Source organism: Bubalus kerabau, chromosome 11 (assembly GCF_029407905.1).
Source record: "Bubalus kerabau isolate K-KA32 ecotype Philippines breed swamp buffalo chromosome 11, PCC_UOA_SB_1v2, whole genome shotgun sequence".
NCBI classification, from domain to species: Eukaryota; Metazoa; Chordata; class Mammalia; order Artiodactyla; family Bovidae; genus Bubalus; species Bubalus kerabau.
Window position 1 is genome coordinate 29,771,696 of NC_073634.1, and position 19,130 is coordinate 29,790,825.

At 38.7% G+C, this 19,130-nt stretch overlaps 1 protein-coding gene across 2 annotated transcripts in view; it reads left to right on the plus strand.

Annotated features, from left to right (window-relative positions):
- CAMKMT (calmodulin-lysine N-methyltransferase) overlaps positions 1 to 19,130 on the plus strand; it is a 411,952-nt gene that overhangs the window by 224,102 nt on the left and 168,720 nt on the right. The gene's annotated exons all lie outside the window — the stretch shown is intronic.

Consider the following 19,130-nt stretch of genomic DNA (forward strand, 5'->3'; position numbering starts at 1 on the left):
CATCCATGAAATTAAAAGACACTTACTCTTTGGAAGGAAAGTTATGACCAACCTAGACCTATTAAAAAGCAGAGACATTACTTTGTCAACAAAGGTCTGTCTAGTCAAGGCTATGGTTTTTCCAGTAGTCATGTATGGATGTGAGAGTTGGACTATAAAGAAAGCTGAGTGCCGAAGCATTGATGCTTTTGAACTGTGGTGTTGGAGAAGACTCTTGAGAGTCCCTTGGACTGCAAGGAGATCCAACCAGTCCATCCTAAAGGAGATCAGTCCTGGGTGTTCATTGGAAGGACTGAAGTTGAAGCTGAAACTCCAATACTTTGGCCACCTGATGCAGAGCTGACTCATTGGAAAAGACCCTGATTCTGGGAAAGATTGAGGGCAGGAGGAGAAGGAGATGACAGAGGATGAGATGGTTGGATAGCATCACCAACTCAATGGACATGGGTTTGGGTAGACTCCCAGTTGGTGATGGACAGGGAGGCCTGGCGTGCTGCGGTTCATGGGGTTGCAAAGAGTCGGACATGAGACTGAGCGACTGAACTGAACTGAATGTCTTAAGATTCATCCATGTTGTAATATGTATCAGAATTTCATTCCCGTTTAATGCTGAATATTATTCCATTGTATGTATATATCACATGGTTAATCTGTTCATCTGCTGATGGATATTTTGGGTTGTTTCCTCTGTTTGGCTATTGTGAATAATGCTGTTACAGACATATGACTACAAATAACTGTTTGAAGCACTGCTTTCATTTCTTTAGGATATATACCTAGAAGTTCAATTGTTGAATCATATGATAATTCGGTTTAATTTTTAAAGGATGAATGGCAACCTACTCCAGTATTCTCACCTGGAGAATTTCATGACTGAGGAGCCTGGCAGGCTACAGTCCATGGGGTCTCAAAGAGTCTGACACGACTAAGCAACTAATACTTTTTCTTTTTCTTTTTCCATACTATTTTCCAAAGTGGCTGTAACATTTTACATCTCCCCACCCCCCATATTCTTTCCTCCCTCCCTCCCTCCCTTGCTTCCTTCCCTTCTCCCTTTCTTCCTTCCTTCCCTCTTCCCCTCACTTTCTTTCTTTTAAATAATAGTCAACCTATCAAATATGAAGTGCTTTCTCATTGTGGTTTTAATTTGCATTTCTCTACTGGTCAGTGAAGTTAAGCATCTTTTCATGTGCTCCTTGTTCATCTGTATACCTTCTTTAGAGAAATGTCTATTCATGTCCTTTGCTCATTTTAAAAATTAGATTATTTGGTTTTGTTTTTTTTTTTTTTTTGCTCTTGTTGAGTTGTAGGAGTTCTTTATGTGTATGAGTGTGCGTGTGTGTTAGTCGTTCAGTTGTGTCCAGCTCCTTGCAACCCTATGGACTATAGCTCACCAGACTCCTCTGTCCGTGGAATTCTTGCAGCAAGAATACTGGAGGGGGTTCCTTCTCCAGGGGACCTTCCCAACCCAGGGATCGAACCTGGGTCTTCCACATTGCACACAGATTCTTATACAGTCTGAATATTAATCCTTTATCGGATACGTGACTTTGCAGATATTCTCTCCCATTTTGTGTGTTGCCTTTTCACTCTGTTGATCTTGTCCTTTAATGCACAAATATTTTTAATTTTGATAAAGTTCAGTTTATTTTTTCATTCATTGCCTGTGCTTTTGGTGTGCGTGTTCTCTCTCTCTCAGTTCAGTCGTTCAGTCACGTCCAACTCTTTGCAACCGCATGGACTGCAGCATATCAGGCCTCCCTGTCCATCACCAACTCCCAGAGTTTACTCAAACTCATGTCCATTGAATCACTGATGCCATCCAACCATCTCATCCTCTGTCGTCCCCTTCTCCTCTCACCTTCAATCTTTCCCAGAACCATGGTCTTTTCAAATGAGTCAATTCTTCACATCAGGTGGCCAAAGTATTGGAGCTTCAGCTTCAACATCAGTCCTTCCAATGAATATTCTGGACTGATTTCCTTTAGGATTGGCTGGTTGGATCTCCTTGCAGTCCAAGGGACTCTTAAGAGTCTTCTCCAACACCATAGTTCAAAAGCATCAATTCTTTGGTGCTCAATTTTCTTTATAGTCCAACTCTCACATCCATACATGACTACTGGAAAAACCATAGCCTTGACTAGATGGATCTTTGTTGGCATAGTCTCTGCTTTTTAATATACTGTCTAGTAAAAGGTGAAAGTTGCTCAGTCGTGTCCAACTCTTTGCAACCTCATGGACTGTATAGTCCATTGAATTCTCCAGGCCAGAATACTGGAGTGGGTAGCCTTTTCCTTCTTCCCAACCCAGGGATCGAACCCAGGTCTCCTGCATTGCAGGAGGATCCTTTACCAGCTGAGTATTCTTGGGAAGCCCAAGAATACTGAAGTGGGTAGCCTGTCCCTTCTCCAGTAGATCTTCCTGACCCAGGATATGCTGTCTAGGTTGGTCATAACTTTTCTCCCAAGGAGTAAGCGTCTTTTAATTTAATTTAATATATATTAGACTGTTTACTTAAGTGAATTAAAAAAAATTTTTATTTGTTTATTTATGGTTGTGCTGGGTCTTTGTTGCTGCACGGGCTTTCTTTAGTTGTAGAGAGCAAGGACTATTCTCTGGTTGTGGTGTGTAGACTTCCCATTGCAGTGGCCTCTCTTGTTACAAAGCACAGGTTCTAGTGTTCAGGTTTCAGTAATTGCTGCACATGGGCTCAATAGTTGCAGTTTCTTGGCTCTAGAGCACAGGCTCAATAGCTGTGGTGCATAGGCTTAGTTGCCTTGAGGCATGTGGGATCTTCCTAGAACAGGGACTGAACCTGTGTCTCCTGTATTAGCAGGCAGATTCTTTACCAGGGAAGCCTGTGAATTTATTTTAAAAGAACATCCTAACTCACTGCTAAAATAGAACACCAGTGTCATTTCCTGTAAACAGAAAATGTTTCGTATAATAACATTACAATATTAAAATTAAAAATGGTCAGCCATCTTGTCTACCATTCATCGTATATATCCCACTTTGGAAACACTGTCATATAAGGAGCTAAGACCTGTGGGGAACACAAAAATAAATAAGACGTAATCTGGGTCTTCAGTGAGCCTTATGCCTAATAGATGAGTTAGGTATGTATAAGACATTATGTTTATTATTATGCTCCTAAAATGAACAAAAGTGCTATAGAAATTCAGAGGTAAAGATTATCCTTTGGCTTAGGGGTAGTAAGAAGGGGAGTTAAGGTAAGATTTCTTAGGGAAGGTACATTTGAGATAAACCTTAAAAGGCAAGAAAGGGACATTTGTAAATGAAGGGAAACATGAGAAAAGGTGAGGCATTAGGAAAGTAAAGACAATGTTTACCAAAGGGCCAGCCTAATTCATCCCATCTGAAAGGAGGAAATAGTAGGAAATAAGACATGGAGGGTCATGAAAACCCATGCCAAGCTTGCTGTATATGCTTCCTATCTTTCCCCCAGCTATTTTATCTTTTAGTATTCTTTATGTAGCCCCTCTTTAAGGCTTCTGGCTTTTGTGTCTTGTTTAGGAAAGCTGTCTCCATCATAATATTATAAAAACATTTTCTTAAACTTTCTTCAGTATTTCTATAAATTTTTTAAACATGTAGAATTTTAACTTCAATCTGGAATTTCAAAGCTAAATCAATCAGAAATTTAGGTTGCATATGATATGAAATAAGATTCCAAATCTAATTTTTTTCTATTAGTATGTGGTCTTTCATTTGTTCAAACAAAATGTATTAAATAGCTCATCTTCTCTTCACTGTTCTGAAATACAATCTTCATCATATACTCTATCCATATATATAAGTGTGTCTATTTCTGGATGCTCTGTCCTGTTTCACTGATTTGACTGTTTCTGCTTTAATTACTGTATGTTTATAGTTATGTTTTAATTTCTGATCCTGCAAATCTCTCACTCACCCTCATTATTCTTCTATTTAAAATTTTCTTGACTTTTCTTATTTATTCTCCCAGGTAAACATTTGAATCTGTTTCCTGGATTAAAAAATACAAATTATGTATTAAAATGTGCTTAGGATATGTTTTAAACATGTATGGTGAGACATGCAGTTACAGAAATGATTGTCCTGAAGGAAGAAGCTTGTACTCAGAGGTCTCTAGAAACAGGAGGTGGGGCCATGTAGGGAAGCACCAAAGTCAGATAGAAGACAGAAGAGAGGAGAGGACAGGATGGCTCAGAGCCTTTATCAGGGAAGGCAGGGTAGCTATGTTGAGTAAGCTTAGTACTGGATAGTTTGAATAATTTTGGTAGGCTCTGGACTATGGGCATGGTCTCTAATTTTCCAGTACCTGGCCCTGGAGTGACTTATTAGCAGGGAGAAATATTGACTTGATGTGTGAGAATGTGATAAAAGAGTTGGCTGAAAGTGTGGGCTCTGGATTGATTGGTTTGTCTATCAAAGGCACTCTTACAAGGGGAGTCATTTGCATTCTCTAAGAATTAGCTAGCCCTGGGAGGGACAGTCTCTTCAGGATCAAGGCCCCAGATACCAATACAGCAAGAATGTCCTCCAAAATGCGTATATATTGTCAATACAAATTGTGATTTTGATTGGAGTTGCATTGACTTAGAGTAATTTGATAATGAAGTGACATCATTACAATATTGAATGCTTCCATCTAGGAACATGGCATGTCTCTCCATTTATTTAGGCGTTCTTTAATGTTTTCAGTAGCATTGTATATTTTTCTTCACATAAATCTTGCCTATTTTTGTTAGATTTGTTTTATAAATATCTTTATTATTTTTGTTATTTTTTTGCCTATGATGTCACATAGCATGAAACCCTTATAGGATCTTATTTCAATATTCAATCTTTCATTTACCTTCCTATTTTTGGACTACTTACAAAGTATGGGTCAGACTATAAGATATACACTAGGCATCCTTCTCCCTAGTGACCTACAATCTAGATCTGGGAAATGTGAGCATACCTGTGGAAGCATACCTTCACCAGGTGGTGAAGCAGATCTCAGAGGAAATGAGAATGAATGAAATTAAAAAAAAAAAAAAATAGAAGGAGGGGGAGGCAGAAACAAAAGAAGACCCAGGGAATCTGAAGTAAAGAAGATAAAAGCGTGTTGAGTTACCTGAGGGTCCAGTATGAATGGGATCACTGATCAAAGTCAATGTGAATTTGTGTCTTATACTGATAGCATTCAACAGTCACAGGAGCAGGTGAGGAGAAGGTGGCTGGTGAGATTCCGTACGCCTTAGGAGTAGCATATTAGGATTAGTGAGGGAGAGGAGTCAAGAGTAATAGTAAGTACACTATTGAAGCTAAAGATTGCTTAGGATTTGCTCAGAAATAGACTCACTTCCACACTTTTAAAAATGAAACTCAGAAGATAATCATTGACACTTAAGTAGCCCATATCTTCAACACTCATCACAATCAAGACAAAAATATTGCAAAGAATATTCATGCATTCAGTTTCTATGAAAAGAAGGCTTGTGTTTGATGTTGGACCTATTATTAAGGAGTTTGTTTTTAAAATATTTACTTTCTTGGACCATACATTAATACTATTTATTTAAAGATATATGTTATTCAAATGTGTAATGTCTTCTATAGGTATTCTAGTTCAATGATTCCCCAGAGTAGTCAAATCATTTTGATGCTGGTTGTACCAGAAAAATGCTATGAATTCCCAGATGCTTTTTTTTTTTTTTAATACAGATGAGTTATAATGACAAAAGTAATTGAGACTTTTTGAATGTCTCATATTTTTATTATAGCTTTATATAAATTCAGCATATGAATAATGATTGAAGGTAAATTAACATTGTTAAGAAAGATATACCATAATATAAAGTATATTAACACTTATAAAAGAGACCATTTATTAAAGAAAATGCCATTATACAATAATGAGGCTAATAATTTCACATGGAAATAATACTGTATTAATTTGATGTATTCATACTAACAGTGAACATGATATTTAAAATTTTGCTGTCACATAATTATTCTCCTACTTTATGAAATGTTATACTGTCACCTAAAAAAACCCTTCTTTGAGTATAAATCTCTGATCTTCAGCTTGAGATGGCAGACTGTAATGTGTCACTGAGATATTTTTAAGTGAAGAGGTGGGAAAAACTCTTGGCTGAGTCATAAAGCTGAAGATTCTTTTCTCCCTAATCTTCTACCTGGAGCTATGCTCTCTAGGATAACACTGGCCTTTAGCAAAGAATTGAAACACCTTCCTAGTTCTACAAGGCAAATTGGGTAATTGAGTGTGATGTTAGTTTTGAAATGAATGCCTTAAGGTTGTGAGTCATGGTCTGTATAATTGTTGCTCTAAAAAAAAAAAAAAAAGCATTCAAAGAGAAAGTGAGAGCTAAGGATTTAGAGACCAAAGAATTCTGTTCTGGTCAGCAAAATAGTAGCATTACAACGGTATGATACAACTGTGAGTGACTATTTGATATAGGTCTTTTAACTCCTTGACTCTTAGCTATCTATATGGTTTCAAGAAATACATTTATGTAAGGAAAATGAACATCTATTAAGGCAATTGATGAAAAGTGAAAAAGTTGATGCATTGGTGCATTGGAATAAATAATGCTTCAAAGTTTACTCAGTGGTGGGAACGGAATCAAAACATAAAGCTCCGTCTTTGACTAGAGCTTGCTAACATTTCAGGAAGTAGGTTGGAATGACAGTGGGTGACGCGAAAAAGCAGACCTATTTCTTGCCATGATAGTTTACAGCTGTCACTGGCAGTGTGTCTTCTTAAACTGATATCAGCTACTATTTATACACTTACAATTTCTGGTCAGATTAGGGTGGAAGGTTGTGGTTCCCAGGTATATAAAATAGTATAATAATGTTCTATTCTTTTTGGAACAAATTTGTTACATGAAATGTCAGATGAGTCATTTTGCTCATGTCAGATATTTGAAAGTAATGGAAAGATGCCAACGTGGAGGCCCAGTAATTCATGCACTGGTGTAATGGAGCAAATGAAATGCAAAGCTCTTGTACAGGTCCAATTTCAGCACCAAACGCTTACCTGTCAGTCAGCAAAATTGTCCCTGAATAAAAATGAACCCCATCTGAGAGGCAGAGCATTTTAATATACATCATATTCTTTGACTCTATTGCGAGGTAGAAGCTGCATGGAAAGAAAGAGAATACTGCTGAAAAAGACATTTAACAGCAACCCCTGAGCATGCTGGAAATCTTGCTCGCACTGCTGCCCACAAAAGGTTTTCGGTTTGCCTTTTCTCTCGTGAGCTATTGACAAACTCTAGCATTGCTCTCCTCCTCCCTGTATCTCTTATCTATGTGGAAAGGTGGCTGATTTACCCCAGACAGTGAGAGATGTGGCCACTCAGGGATGTGGTGACCAAGTTGTAGACAGGTAACTTTATGACTGTCTGGGTGCAGCTGGGCATGAATTTATGGAAGTGACAATTAAAAATGTGTGTCACACAAATCGAAAGTCAGACATACCTTCATCAAAATGATTATGGCCCAAAGTGACTGTCATTCTTTTGAAAAGCCTTTCATTTTGGAATCGGTTCCCGCTTTTCTATATGAGCAAGCATCTTACAGAAATGAGGTGTCCTAATTTTTTTTTTTTTAACCCAATTCCTTGTGGTTTTTAAAAAGCAAATGGAAAGGTTAAGAATTTGTGTGCTCCAGTGACCACACACCTCGGGCTTCTTGGACTCTAACTCTAGGAATCAAGATTTGTTCTACCTTTGAAATATCTGTTTTCCATTTTTGTGTTTTAAGACTCTAAGTGCTTATAGGAACCCAAGCAGCTATTGAAAACCAGTAATGACTAGTTCTTCTAAATGTTAATGATTGAGAATGAACTAGCAATCAGGGCTGAAAAATAAAATAAAAAAGTGTGCTGTAGTAGAAACGGTGGTAATTAAATCAAGTCAAGGTGCCCTATACTTATGAGTGTACTAATGCTTGAAAAATTATGAGTACAGAGAAAATTTACATAAATCCTCTTTAAATGATGTAGGTGGAAAAAAAAAAAAGGAAAGAAAGCTGTGGTCACAGGACTGAATTTATTTTAATCCCCTGGTTCAAGTGGCCCTAGAAATAATCATACTTGTATCAATCTATATTGCATGACTTTTGTAAGATGTGAAAATAGTGTTTTTCACTAAATTGTCACTTATTATTGTTCATTTAGGGCCACTAACATAGAAAAATTTCTCAGCTACAGTGTCAAAAGAATAGGGACAATTTGATGTTTTCTTTTGATGCTGTTTGTTGATATCTAGACCACTGTAGCTTGATTGCCTAACATTAAACCTATAATAACAGTGCAATCATAGCAGTATCATCATGAATGTTGTTACAATAGAAACAACATTTACACGGCCTCAGAATGGTAATTATCAAACTTTTTGTCATGAAGCGCTTATTTGCTCGCATTGATCTGCCCCGGTCAGTTGTTAGCTCTTCTCATCTGAGGTGTATTGATTGTATAATCAGTAGATAGAGGCTGTGGGCAGATGAAATTCAGTGTTGTTGGGCAAATTATCGGCTGCTTGCCTGTTGACCTGGACCCTGCTGGTTGTACCTTAGATGCCGGTGGGATTATTACTCATTTCAGTGACCCTACTTTACGACAGAGCACTCTGTATTATTATAAAAGATAAATGCCATCCTGCTTGCTGTGGTTGTGGTTGACTACACCAATGTCAGAATGCAGCTAGCCCGAAAACTGGGAAGTACAAGTGTGTTCCAGGTGATATTAAAAAGGAGAAATTTTCAAGGACTTTACCTTTTCTGTATGTGTCTCTCCATTTGAAGGTAATGATGAAAAGCCTGTGTGTGTCTAGAGGATGATAATAATGAGCACTCTATCGTGGACTAAGGGTTATGACAAGTCAATTAATATTCTGATTTTGCCCGTAGGAACAACAAGGTTTAGATTAAGCTAAGCAAATGGACTAAAAGCTCATGGTCAGTGAAAGTTGCAGAGCTCGGAATTAAGTCCGTTTCCTCTGAATATGAGTCAAGTTTGTTATATTCTGTAACTCTGCCTTGTTAGGTATGACCTGACCATTAAATATGTGTATACTGAAATATCTGATGTTTCATCCAGCTAGACTGGGGGGAAAGGCCTTAATGTTATTTAAATAAAGTATTGCATTGGGTAACTTTTGAGACTATTGGGGCCTTTAAATATTTATAGCATTCCAAAAGCCAAGGTCTAGCATGGAACTATTCTAAAAGACAAAATTATTTTATATAAAGAACAATGTGAATTTTACAGCCAGTGGCTATTTAAAAACTAGATATTTCCAGTGGAATGTTTCACTCCTGTGGCAAAATTCTCCAAGCTTATTTCTTTTGCCATTTCTTGCTTTTCTTAGTCTGATTACTCATCACACTTTGAAACGGTCTACCCTTTGTAGGTACCTGCAGCCTGACATCACGTCCGAATGCCGAGACCAGGCCTTTTCCACTATGTGGAAACCTATTTTGATATTCAAATTACTCCACGCATATATTTTTTAAAACCTGACAGTACTCACAATGTTCATTCTTTCTCTCTGAAAAGAAAAAAATGTAAATAGCGTGTACGTTACTGACAGTGCAGTGCCATGAAAATATGAACACTTTGGAACTGATAATTCCAATAGTAATCTAGATGAAAGAACAACAAAATTCTACATCTCTAAATGCTCTTGGTCGTGAACTGTCTCCTTCCTTCTGCCAACTATTCTTCCTTCCGCCATCCATTGTATTGTAAAGGTCAGTGGTTACCTGCTCATTGTATTTTAAAGACATTCTCTCAGCAAGTAGTCTTAGAAGCAAGTACTGCAGTACCACATTTCTCTTTGGTTTTAAATTCTGCAGCTGTTGAATCATGATTAGGCAATGATTTTTCCCTTCTTGAACACTATTTTATAGTCTTAGTTTTAAAAGACTGAATGACTGACCTCTTATCTAGAATATTACAGGAGATAATGGGTGAAGTACATGAAAGTTATATGCAGAGGTGTCTTGGAGTTGAAATATTTTGCATTTTATATCTCTGTGAGCACCAAAGAAAATAGCTGTTTGAGTACTCCCCAACAGATAATCTTACCTAAGTTGGACAAATAGCTAAAAAGTAACTCCCAGATTCTAAAATTTTAAGCCTTGCAACAGAATCCTTAATTTGTATGCATATTCCTTTCCTTTTTCTTATGACTGCTGAAATATGCACTGACTACCTGAAAAATATTTAAAGGAAAATAGTTATCTTTTTCAGATTCCCCCTGCACCCAAAGCTAACCACACGTAATACTTATGTAGTCATTATTTCGTGCATTATTGTATTGTTAGCTCTTCATGTCTGACATATTTTAATATTTCCTTCATTGCATAATGCTATGCTTTCTACATAGAAGGAACTCAAATATGGGTTGGATGGACTGGACATTCCGTCAAGAAGTATTTATTAAGGGCTTACTATATATGAGCCACGGTCATCATTGTTGTGCTCAGTTGTGTCTAACTCTTAGAGACCCCATGTACCGTAGCCTGCCGTGCTCCTCTGTCCATGGGATTTTCCAGGCAAGAATAGTGGAGTGGGTTGCCATTTCCTCTTCCAAGGCATATTCCCGACCCAAGGATCAAACTCTTGTCTCCTGCTGCTCCTGCATTGGCAGGCAGATTCTTTACCACTCAAGTCACCTGGGAAGCCTTTATGGATATACCATAATTCATTTATTCATTTATTTGTTTCTTGACATTTGAGGATATTTTTTCTCCCAGCTTATAGCAATTATGAATTGTTGTTGTTCAGTCACTAAGTCATGTCTGACTCTTTGTGACCCCAAGAACTGCAGCCCACTAGGCTTCGCTGTACTTCACCATCTCCCTGAATTTGCTCAAACTCGTGTCCATTGAGTCGGTGATGCCATCCAACTGTCTCATCTTCTGTCATCCTCTTCTCCTCTTGCTCTCAATCTTTCCCAGCATCAGTGTCTTTTCCAGTGAGTCAGCTCTTTGCATCAGGTGGCCAAAGTATTGGAACTTCAGCTTCAGCATCAGTCCTTCCAAAGAATATTCACTGTTGATTTCCTTTAGGACTGACTGGTTTGATCTCTTTGCTGTCCAAGGGACTCTCAATAACCTCTGGCATCACAGTTTGAAAGCGTCAAGTCTTCAGCACTCGGCCTTCTTTATGGTCCAGCTCTCACATCCATACATGACTACTGGAAAACCACAGCTTTGATTATACAGACCTTTGTTGGCAAAGTGATGTCTCTGCTTTTTAATACACTGTCTAGGTTTGTCATAGTTATTCTTCCAAGTAGCAAGCAAAAAGTACCTTTTAATTTCGTGGCTGCAGTCACCATTTGCAGTGATTTTGGAGCCCAAGAAAATGAAATCTGACACTGTTTCCACATTTTCCCCATTTATTTCCCATGAAGTGATATGACCAGATGCCATGATCTTAGTTTATCAAATGTTGAGTTTTAAGCCACCTTTTTCACTCTCTTCTTTCACTTTCATCGAGAAGCTCTTGTTCTTTGCTTTCTACCATAAGGGTGGTGTCATCTGCGTATCTGAGGTTGTTGATATTCTCCCGGCAATCTTGATTCCATCTTGTGATTCATCCATCCTGGCATTTCACATGATGTACTCTGCATTTACGGAGAAGCCAATGGCGACCCACTCCAGTACTCTTGCCTGGAAAATCCCATGGACAGAGGAGCCTGGTGGGCTGCAGTCCATGGGGTCGCTGAGTCGGACACGACTGAGTGACTTCCCTTTCACTTTTCACTTTCATGCACTGGAGAAGGAAATGGCAACCCACTCCAGTGTTATTGCCTGGAGAATCCCAGGGATGGGGGAGCCTGGTGGGCTGCCGTCTATGGGGTCGCACAGAGTCGGACACGACTGAAGCGACTTAGCAGCAGCAGCACTCTGCATTTAAATTAAAAAAGCAGGGTGATAATATACAGCCTTGATGAACTTCCTTTCCCAGTTTTGAACCAGTCCGTTGTTTCATGTCCAGTTCTAACTGTTGCTTTTTGTCCTGCCTACAGGCTTCTCAGAAGGCAGGTAATGAGTTCTGGTATTCCCATTTCATTAAGAATATTCCACAGTTTGTTGTGATCCACATAGTCAAAGGCTTTAGCAGAGTCAATGAAGCAGAAGTAGATGTTTTTCTGGAATTCCTTTGCTTTTCCTATGGTCCAGCGTATGTTGGCAATTTGATCTCTGGTTCCTCTGCCTTTTCTAAATCCAACTTTTACATCTAGAAGTTCTTGGTTCACATATGGCTGAAGCTTAGTTTGAAGGATTTCAAGCATAATCTTGCTGACGTGAAATGAGTGCAGTTGTACAGTAATTTGAACATTCTTTGGGATTGCCCTTCTTTGGGATTGGAATGAAAACTGACCTTTTCCAGTCCTGTGGCTACTGCTGAGTTTTCCAAATTTGCTGGCATATTGAGTGCAGCACTTTCACAGCATCATCTTTTAAGATTTGAAATAGCTCAGCTGGAATTCCTACACCTCCACTAGCTTTGTTCATAGTAATACTTCTTAAGGTCCATTTGAATTCACACTCCAGGATGTCTGGCTCTAGATGAATGACCACATCATCATGGTTATCTGGGTCATTAAGAGTTTTTTTGTACAGTTCTGTGTATTCTTGCCACCTTTTCTTAATCTCTAAGAATATAGATATAAACACTGGTATGTGGAGCTCTGTTTTCATTACTCTGAAATGAGAATATGAGTTGGGATTGCTGTATGGATAATACAGGAAATATATATTTAACTTTCTGAGAAACTGTCAAATTGTTTTTCCAAAACGGTTTATCTTCTTCCATTGCCTCCAGCCGTGCCTTAGGGTTCCCATTGCTCTAAGTCTTGGCAGACACTTCCTATGTGGAAGTCTAGTAGTATCTCATTGTGGCCAGAATTGGAGGTGGGAAAAATCAGACTACAGTCTCCCGCTTCTTCTCCCTCTCCTTATCGATTTTCATTCCACTGCTTCTCCATGGAATAGCAATACAGACACAGACACTATGGCATTTTCTGAGGAAGGTGAGGCATTTTGATAGGTGAGAGGTGAAAAAAAGAGGAAGGAGAAAGTGAGGCCAGAAAGGGAAAGGTGTGCTGTGGAAGGAGGCTAAGATTATATAGTGAAAGTTTGGGTGTTTTGCTGTTATATTATTGGATGTCAAAGGCAAAATGAAGCTGTTTTTAGTGGAGGAGGGCAGGATGTCAACATCAGGTTTATGTTTTAGATTTTTGTGTTAGAAAGATGATTCTGATGAACATATGGTTATTTGGATGAGTATGATTGGAATGAGAAGCGGATCTTTTTAGCTGTATGATCAACATTAGCTTTATTCTTTTTTTTCTCTATTCCTTAGAAATTTCACTAGTTCACTGACTTCAGTTATATTCCCAGCCACTTTGGTATTTTCTCTTAATGGCCTAACTTTACCTCAAACCCAGTGTATCGGAGAGGAAGACACCCAAGGTCATCATTTCTCTTCAGTTTGTTCAACTCTGTTTCCATTTCCATCACCTTTCTTCCAGTGCTTAAGCTAGATATCTTGGAGTTATCTTGACTTTTCTTTGTTGTTTTCTTTATCTAATTTTTCATGAAGCTTAGTATTTTTTATTTTCGCAGAAAGTCTCTCAAATTTGGTTCTTTTTACTTCTCACTGCCACATTCTCCTCATCTTAATCTACTTTTCTGCACCAATGTCCTAACTTAGTTTTTCTTTTTCACCAAGCACTACCTTCAGTTTTTTCCATTCCTGCCAGATAAATCTGACATTTCATTTTCTTCCTGTCACTCTTTTGAAAGGAAAAGAACCTATTACTGGGGACACTCCAGTAGGCACTTTCAAACATGATTTCATTTCATTCTGGGAAGTTAGTCTCATTAACCACATTTTGTATAACAAGAACTAAGGCTCCCAAGGTACAACTGGACTTTGTACCTAGTTCTATCTGAATACAAAGCCCAAAGTCTTTCCTTTGCTCTCTTTTGCCAAAACACTACAGTGAGTCAGTGAGTCCGTTTGACCAACAATTTTAAGTCCCAACATTTCTGGTTCTCATAGCCCTATAACATCTTCTCCCCTCCCTCAGATCATACCCTCCCACCCTCACCCTACCCCCCAAGCTAAACTCTTATATTTTCCAGTGTTCTAAAATAAGTCCTTTCTCTTCTGCAGGTCTGCTATCTCAAAGACTAAAATGCTGCACGCTGTTTAGCCCCTGTGTCTTTTCATATAACATGTGAAATGTTTTTCAAATAGCATTTCTCCCTTGAAATTGTCTCACTTTTGCCCCAGACAACGTTTAGCTATCTCTTAGTCTCACATTGTCCCACACTGAAGTTGGTTCAAACAATTTTAAAGGCCTCACCAATCTTTAAATTAAGGAATGCATATGAGAAGAGTAAATATAGAACATGAAGACATTTATTTCTGAAAAACAAAATTTAGTCCTGGTTTTCAGTTTGGAAAATTAATAGGAAAAATTTTTTTAGTTACAGAATGAACATTTAGAAAATTTTATTTTATAGTTAAAATTAAGAAAACACAGACCATTATTTTTGTTCAAATTCTTGTCTGTCAAATTTCTATCTTCCTGAATAGGCTATGTAGGTGGGTGCTGGTGGCCTGAGTAAGTCAGGAATCAGCTACAGCATGAAGTCTCAGTCAGAGTAGACTATTCCAAAGAGAAATAAGGGAAAGGAAAATAAACTTTTCTTCCTTTAGCTAATCAACATTGGCTCCAATAGAGCAGTTAAAAAAAAAAAAAAAGAATGTTTGAAGAGAAAAATTTGGCTTATATATGACACCTGATTAATTTTTGTTCTTATTGTTGGGTAAGCTTACTGCTAGAAGTCCTAGAGATTCCTGCTGCTGCTACTGCTAAGTCGCTTCAGTTGTGTCCAACTCTGTGTGACCCCATAGACGGCAGCCCACCAGGCCCCTCTGTCCCTGGGATTCTCCAGGCAAGAATACTGGAGTGGGTTGCCATGTCCTTCTCCAATGCATGCATGCATGCTAAGTCGCTTCAGTCATGTCTGACTCTGTGCTACCCTATGGACAGCAGCCCACCAGGCTCCTCTGTCCACAGGATTCTCTAGGCAAGAATACTGGAGTGGGTTGCCATCCTTCTCCTAGAGATTCCTATATTTTTTAAATTAAGAATTTCAGACCTCTCAGCCACTGTTCCATTGGATCATAGAAAAGAAAGAGAATTCCAGAAAAACATCTACTTCTGCTTCATTGACTACGCTGAAGCCTTTGACTGTGTGGATCACAACAAACTGTGGAAAATTCTTAAAGAGTGGGAATACCAGACCACCTTACCTGCCTCATGCAAAACCTGTATGCAGGTCAAGAAGCAACAGAATTACAGAATTAACAGAATAACAGAATAAACAGACTTTAGGCTCTCCGGTAAGACAGACAAGAATTTAGATCTCTTCTTTATTAATTAGCCAGTTTGTTACCTATTATTGAATCACCTTAGTTCTCAATTTCCTTAACTGTAAAATGGATATAATTGTGTTGCCTTTCGTCATAGGGTTGCTGTGAGGGTTAAAAGATCCAATGGTAATAAAAGGATTTAGAAGTTTGGCACATGAATTCTCAATTTGAAAAAAAAGTCATTATTATTTTTGTTATTTAATAAAGTGTTTCATTAAGCTTACCTCATATAATTTCTTAAAGTATCCTCAATGATGTTTATATCTTACTTGAATAGTTTATAAAATATAACCTCTTCTAATGAGATTATAGGAGAAGGCAATGGCACCCCACTCCAGTACTCTTGCCTGGAAAATCTCATGGATGGAGGAGCCTGGAAGGCTGCAGTCCATGGGGTCGCTGAGGGTCGGACACGACTGAGCGACTTCACTTTCACTTTTCACTTTCATGCATTGGAGAAGGAAACGGCAACCCACTCCAGTGTTCTTGCCTGGAGAATCCCAGGGATGGGGAAGCCTGGTGGGCTGCCATCTATGGGGTCACACAGAGTCGGACACGACTGAAGTGTCTTAGCAATAGCAATGAGATTATGGATTGCATTGCTGCTCCTTAATCTATTGCCTACAAGGTAAGATGAAAGTAGTGGAGTATTTTAATTTGTAAGATGTAGAAGTGTGCCAGAGGATGTGGGATATTACCTTGTATTTGAATAATGGCCCTCATTGAAATCATTTTCATCTCCAAATGAAAGTCAAGTCCTACCTATAGAAATACTGTTTCACTGATAATTTATGGATACTGTTAAATGCTCTCTAAATTGTTAAGCAGAATGCTATCTTCTTCATGGGATCTTTCCAACTCAGGGATTGAAATTGCGTCTCTAGTTTTGGCAGGCAGATTCTTTACCACTGAGCCACCAGGGAAGCCCAGTGATCTAAAATGGGAGATACTAAATTAAAATTAACCTAATCCCATTCATTATAAGATACTTATGGAATGCAACAATAATTTTTTGGATTAAAATTCAAGTCAGCAAGTACTTATGTTATCTATTTATAAAGCATGGGCTTTCCAGGTGGCGCTAGTGATAAAGAACCCGCCTACCAATGCAGGAGACGTAAGAGACTCAGGTTGGATCCCTGGGTGAGGAAGATCCCCTGCAGGGGGACATGGCAACCCACTCCAGTATTCTTGCCTGGAAAATCCCATTGACAGAGGAGCCTGGTGCGCTATAGTCCCTAGGATTGCAAAGAGTCAGGCACGACTGAAATGACTTTGCACACATGCATACATAAAGCATAGTATTCAGTTCTTTAAGTCTATAGAAGATAAACAAGATGGAGTTCCTGGAGGTGCTGTGGTCTAAAGTAGGAAATTGGATATCTGCATGAAATAATTTTAAAAAACAGTGAAAAGGCTTGTTGATTAAACCAAAGCAGTTTTAGTGTCCAGCTTTTTTAAAGGAGAAAAAATTATACCTCCTATCAGCCAGACAGGTTAATTTTGACACTTTTAAAGATTCTGTGCTAGATGAAATCACTGAACACTCAATTAGTCACCACATAGGATAGCGTGAAGCACTGAGTAGTCACTCTCTTGGCTTTGCAAAGATCAAATTGTACCAGATCAATTTAATTTCCTTCTTCAAGAGATTGACAGTTTTTACAGACATTTAAGAAGCAGGATATGTAATTTATCTGAACTTCAGAAGGGATTTTGATTCAGTCATACCTGACATTTTAGCACTAACTCCAAGGATGTGGTCCAGTCCAGACTGTATTCCTATAGTAAGGAGCCCACCTCACTGATAAGCCACAGTTGAAAATGGTCACCAGGGGTTCAGTATCAACAATAAATCTGTTCCAAGGAAAACTCTAATACAAGTGCTTTGAAAAGTTGTTTTAGTTGAAATGCAATAATCTTAAACCATTATAAAGGAACCAGTATGTACTCTATATAGGGCAATAGGACCAAGTTCAAAATAGTGTGCTGAGGGGATCATGAGCAGTATCAAAGATAGATGCAAAATAGGAGCAGTGTGGCCTTAAGTATGACAAAGACAAAATTGGGAGTCAGTAGTGGCAATGGCACCCCACTCCAGTGCTCTTGCCTGGAAAATCCCATGGACAGGGGCGCCTGGTGGGCTGCAGTCCATGGGGTCGCTAAGAGTCGGACACGACTGAACGACTTCACTTTGACTTTTCACTTTCATGCATTGGAGAAGGAAATGGCAACCCACTCCAGTGTTCTTGCCTGGAGAACCCCAGGGACGGGGGAGCCTGGTGGGCTGCCGTCTATGGGGTCACACAGAGTCGGACACAACTGACGCAACTTAGCCGCAGCAGCAGTGAAACCCAGTCTATATATCCCTGAGCAATTCTGTGTTGTTATTTATAAGCAACACATAATTTCAGAGTGTGTAAAAAGGGATATGATTTGCAAGCATAGGAGTCCAGAGTCATTACTCTGTAATAGATAGTTTAAGAGTTACAACTCTGGAGTTAGTTAGAGTTACAACTTTAGAGTTAGAGTTATAGCTTGCAGACTATTCTAATTGTATGCTGCAGGGAAGCTAGAGGGCCCGGAGTAAAACATTCTAAACGTGTAAGATGATAACGAGATGTTTTGTTGAAGTTCAGACTAGAGAACAGTGTGCGTGTGTGTGTGTGTGTGTGCACGCATGCATGCGCACGTGTGCACGCTCACTGGGTTGTGTCTGACTCTTTGCGACCCCGTGGACTGTAGTCTGCCAGGCTCCTCTGTCCATGGGATTTTTCAGGCAGAAATACTGGGGCAAGTTGCCGTTTCCCACTCCAGGAGATCTTTTCAACCCAGGGATCAAACCTTCATCTCTTGTGTCTCCTGCACTGGCAGGCGAATTCTTTTTTTTTTTTCTTTATTGAAGGATAATTGCTTTACAGAATTTTTTTGTTTTCTGTCAGACTTCGACGTGAATCAGCCATAGGCAAATTCTTTACCTCTGACTACCTGGGAAATCCATAGAGAAGAGAGACCACATTTCAAATTGTGCAGAGGTATTATTGCATTTCACAGTCATTTGTTGAGTAGCGACGTTATGTCAGATTGTCAGGATAAGTTTATGAAGTGATTGTTTTATTTTAATTTTCACAGGGGATAATATAAAACAAATGCACTTAAATGTAGTGAGAATTCAGTTAGATAAAGGAAGAATTATTTTACTATTGAGGTCATTAAACACTGAAACATGTTATCAGAGAGTTTCTGAAATATTTTTCTTGGAATCTGTTTGGAAACAGAAGAGACAGGCTTCTGCCTAAGGTGGCATAGGTGTCCAGCGCTTTGGTTTAGTCCAGTGGTTCCAGAATCTGACAGTGTCAGGACTGCTTGGATAGAATTTTTTAGAAAACAGTCTACTGAAGTATAATTGACCTACTATAAATTACACATATTTCAATCATATAATCTGATATTTTGACTTATGTATGTACCCATGGTACTATCACCACATTCAAGATAATAAACATATTCATCATCACCAAAGGTTTTTTCATGCCCTTATGTAGTTCTTCTTCCCAGCCCTCTATGGGCAACCCTTATCTACTTTCTGTCCCTAGAGATTATTAATTTGCATTGTCTAGAATTTTATGTACACGGAATCAAACAG